Source organism: Crocodylus porosus, unplaced genomic scaffold (genome assembly GCF_001723895.1).
Source record: "Crocodylus porosus isolate Cpor-Errol unplaced genomic scaffold, CroPor_comp1, whole genome shotgun sequence".
In the NCBI taxonomy this organism is placed as follows: Eukaryota; Metazoa; Chordata; order Crocodylia; family Crocodylidae; genus Crocodylus; species Crocodylus porosus.
This window is the reverse complement of record NW_017728925.1, coordinates 16797135-16801991: the sequence shown is the minus strand read 5'-3', so window position 1 is coordinate 16801991 and position 4857 is coordinate 16797135.

Sequence of the window (4857 nt, the reverse complement as noted above, 5' to 3'; positions counted from 1 at the left end):
GTGCCATGTAATTAACATGCATAGCAATTTGGAATCCACAGTGCCTGTGTCATTTCTTCCTATTCTGTTTGCTGTGTAAAGAGCAAAAGACACAAATTACTTCCTGAAATCCTAAACATTGGAGAATTTAAACTTCATATCTGCTCATCCTCTTGCCACTATCTCCGAACTTGATGAAGATTTTTTCATGTGAAAGATTACCCCTTCTAATCAGATCCCAGAGGAACAATCTAATACAAATGGGTCGAATCTCCACTCCCTTTATATCATGAGCACACATGCCACCAGCAACAAAAAACAAGAACATTAATGTGACTGCTCTCCCTGTGACTTGCTGGAAAATAAACTACCCAAGAGTTCACGCAGAGCATTCTACTGGCAGGAGCTTGCTGGAAACTACTTATATCCCCAGGGCAAACCCAAAGCACCAACCACGGGTTTAGAATAAGATCATCTGCCTCTGGGGAAAAACAGTGTTTAATGCCTCACTGACATCTAGCGGACACTATGCAAATTGCCCTCATTGTTTTCTGCATAAGTAAGAAAGCCTCTGTCTACAAACAGGTATCACAGAGCTGACAATAAAAGCGCAGTGCAGAAACAATCAGTATCTGTAAAGCATACACTGATAGTATAATATCTATAAATGATTTAAAAGGTTATAACTGCATCCCGCAGAAGAGACAGAGCAACTGTCTTCATAGCAGAGCTGCCCCAATTCAGTACAATGTGTAAAGAGCTGCCTGTATTAACAAATAAGAGTAAAATGAGACTGGAACTCAATAAAAATATATAAAAACAGGCTCTGTCAGAGATACAGAAAAGAGCTGAGGAGTTAGATTTGAGCATTTGGATTGGGAGTAATCCCAGACTGCTGATGAGTGTGAAACCCACTGGTATTTTTACTTTCATGATTATTAGGGATTAGAGATAATTAAATTCATTCTCAAGATCACACTTGGCTTCTAAGTGTGTCAAAATCCTGTTCCTCAACCCTTGCTATTTACTGATCTTTATATTAGATAAGGACAGAAAAATTGTACATCCATCACTTATCATTATTTTAGGAAGCTATAAGCTTTCTTAGCAGGAAAAACATTTAAACCTCACTCATTTATATAGTTTCTTCTGTTTCTTATGAAGTGGATAAATAAGGAAAGAAAAGAATGCTTTGAAACATCTTCCTTATTTTGAATCAGTGTTAGACACTGCCATCACAAACTGACAGACTTCCAATGCCCATTTCTTTCTAAAATATTCCCACTCTGTATAACAAGGATTTTTGTTGGAATGCACTCGTTTGATTTTTTTTCAAAGGAATCCATTTTAACTTTGAGAAAAGAATTCAAGGTCTTTGACACGAGCTGAAAACTGAAGAATTGTACCCTCACCTGCTCTAAAGTCAGGTGTGGTCATTTTTTCACTTGTATTTTTTCAGCAACAAGTCAAGACATTCCATTTTAATCAGTGGGAAAATGGCTTGCTCAAATGCAATAAAGCATAAGATCAACACAATCCCTTTCAAAATCATTTGCAAAACTTCTTAAGCTTGGGAATGCTGTTTAGACTCCCAATGGAAGTAGCTACAGATGGTATCACCTCCATTTAATACCCACATTTACTACCTGAAAAGCAGTTTGGTCTTAGAAACTCTTAACTGGGAAAGCAGAGAATTTCCGTTATTTTTCAATAATCCATATTGTTGTTCTAGCAAACTACTGTAGCCACAGAACAAAGATCAAAGTATCTGGCTCCAAAATGACCTATACTTATTTTTTAAATGAAGGGCCTTATTTATTTAAAAGACAGCAGAATAGGTCTAGCTTGAGTAATAATTAAGACTACAGTAATGTTTACGATTTAATAAAAGCAGAATGATGATGCATTTTTATTTACTTTACTAACCAGAAAGATTAATTTAATTATAATACTTTAATTAAAGTTAAATTGTAAAATGAAATTGTATGTGTGAGACAGCAGCACAACCTATCATTGTTCCTGACTATTCCAATTTTAAGACCTCATTTTCAGTTGCCCAATATTAACTAGTTTGGGCTGCAGTTTTCCATGCCAGGTGCCTGCCTCATTCTGAATTATTTTGGAAAATATCTTCCAAAATGGTCTAGCTGTGTCTGAGAATGAGGTGAGGGGGAAATAGTGTTGCTTTTCCTATGTTAAAACAATCCTGGTGACCTTTTTCTTTTAGGAGTCACCTTGAAATTTGACAAGGACAAAGATGTAATTTTTGCCATTCCATGAATGTCTGCTCAAGTCTGACCATGTTATAATAAGCCTTCGGGCAAGATTTCATTTCACACGCGCTGAATACAGACTTACTATATAGCTTTGCAGCTAAAAGCTTGGAAGATTCAGTTGCATTGAGTGTGCTACAGCTGGCTGAGCAGGCCTTTTCTCAAAATTGCTGTTCCGGCTGCCTAACATCAAAAATCTCTCCTATGTTCAGTGCCCCTCCTGCTGGTACCCAAGCTCTGGGCAGGAAGTTGTTGGATGCTAATACAGAGAAGACAAGAGACAGACCTGGTCATGGAGCAAATTGTTATAGGTAGAGGAGGGAGAACCTGGTAGAAGGGATTTACATTTGGAGAAGAAACTGGGACTGGGAGGCAAGGCATGGGGAACTTTGCACTGATGTTCATCACTGTAGTATCTGTGTGCAAACTTTATTCAGCCCTCTCTGTATACATGCATTATAATAGTCTTTAATTACACAATCACATACCTTTTCTTCCACAGATACCTTGCCTCATCAGGGTAGAAAACACTAATTTTAGGAGCAGTGAATCAGTATTTTCCTTTTGTCTTCTTTGTTCAGTATGTGGCTGTGCATGTTATTTAATGCACATTCTTCAAAATCCTCTGCTGCACTGCTTTTCTGTGATACTAGGCACCTGAGCACTTTACAAACTTTAATGTATTGATCTTCACAACGCCACAATGGAGATATGGCATTATCTCCATTTTTGCACTCCAGAGCCAAGCAACAGGGAGATTAATATTTTTTTTTTTTTAAACACTAATTTGGAGAATTACCCTAGCAACCATTTTATAGGCAAAGTCTAGTTTCAGTTCTGGGTCTGACTGCTGTGGGGATGAGATATGTGTTGTACCATCACAAAGAGGGGCTGTGAGGGAAGGAAGCACGCAGGGTCTGGTCATCACTAGGCATTCTGACAAGCTGTAGCACATTCCATGAGAACAGAAACTGGAGAAATTAGCTTCTAATATCTAAAATGTCTTTACTAAACTAGTGCAAACTAGTTTTTCAAAGGCTTACACCTTAGCCAAAGTGGACTTTCATATACAGCAAAGGACATATCCCTGACCTAACGGCCAGATTCTGCAGAATTTCAGGTCCTTCCTTCAAAGCACAGAGGTCATTTAAACAAAAGGCCACCAGAATTTTTTTTAATCATACATACAGCAATGCAGTTTTCCCTAGCCTTGTTCTTGGAAACAGCTGAATCATTTTATCATAAGGGATGGGGTGGGGGTTGGTTTAGTTTTGTTTTTAAACAAAATGCAGCCTTAGGCAGCCGGCTGGGACATAAAATTTCAGTCCAAATGGTTCAAGTTGGCAAAGGTATAATTTACTGGAAACAAGGTCTTGTAATAGCCAGTACTGGCAACCTTAATAAAACACAGTGTAATCATTTTGTGTAATATACGTAATAAAGTGATAATTTTTAATAGTTATTTCAACTGAATCTCTCACAAATAATTTTTAAAAGGCAACTATTCACTGTAATATATAGACACCAATTTCAACCGACATCTTTTATATTTAGTGTAATTTTATACTTCAGGATAAAAGGCACTATATGAATATATTATTACCAATTAAGAATTATATTCTGTTCTCACATTTTTAGTCTGTTACCATTTTAGAAGGTTTTTCATTGCCTGTAAAACAGGCCTGACATAAGTCTTTCCTTATAACCTGAGCAATAGTAGGTATTTTTTTTCCGAAGGGCAGTAGAGGCTTTTATTACATTATTAAGTGGTAACATGTTGTGAAGCAAGTTGGTATAGCTATATATTTCTGTTTCTGTATGCCTTTATTAAGTGTACTTTTTTAAGAAAAAAGGGACAGTAATAATAGGATAGGATTATAGGTTAATATAAATCATCACTACATAGGGTAAAAAAAAAAACGCATATATGAACTATTTATCAAAAAATTAATTTTCTAACCATTATGTGGATGTAATGTACAGCAGGAGACATGAGGTGGCAGCAATCGTCCACACGATAATATCATCCTCTGTGTTTTTCCAGCACCAATTTGTACTACTCCTTTCAATGGCATGGCAAAACTTTTACTAACTAATAAACATGGAATGGGTCCTCTTTAAAAACATTAGAAAATACTAAACTTCAAAATTCCTTGAGTAAAACACCATAGTACTATCATTAAAGTGATTACTGTGTAGCTAAATGAATGGGACGCTGATGAAACACCACACCACCTTTTTCAAATATATAGGGAAAATATATAGGGAGGATGAAGAAAGCACCGGGAAACGTGGGGCCCCTGCAAGATCCTCTGGGCGAGCTGGTGGTTGCGCCAGAGGAGAAAGCAGATCTCTTTAACCAATTCTTCACCTCTGTTTTCTTGGGCAGGGACCAGGACTTCCCCACCATGATGCAAGACGGACTCGAGGGGAATGCCTCCAGATCTCAGGTTGGGGCGGATGGAGTTAGAGAGCTTCTGGAGGGGCTGGACGTGTTCAAATCAGCGGGTCCAGATGCTCTCCACCCCAGGGTGTTGGGGGAGCTAGCAGGGGTTATTGCAGGGCCCTTGGCACGGCTTTACGAGCGCTCGTGGTGCTCGGGCCG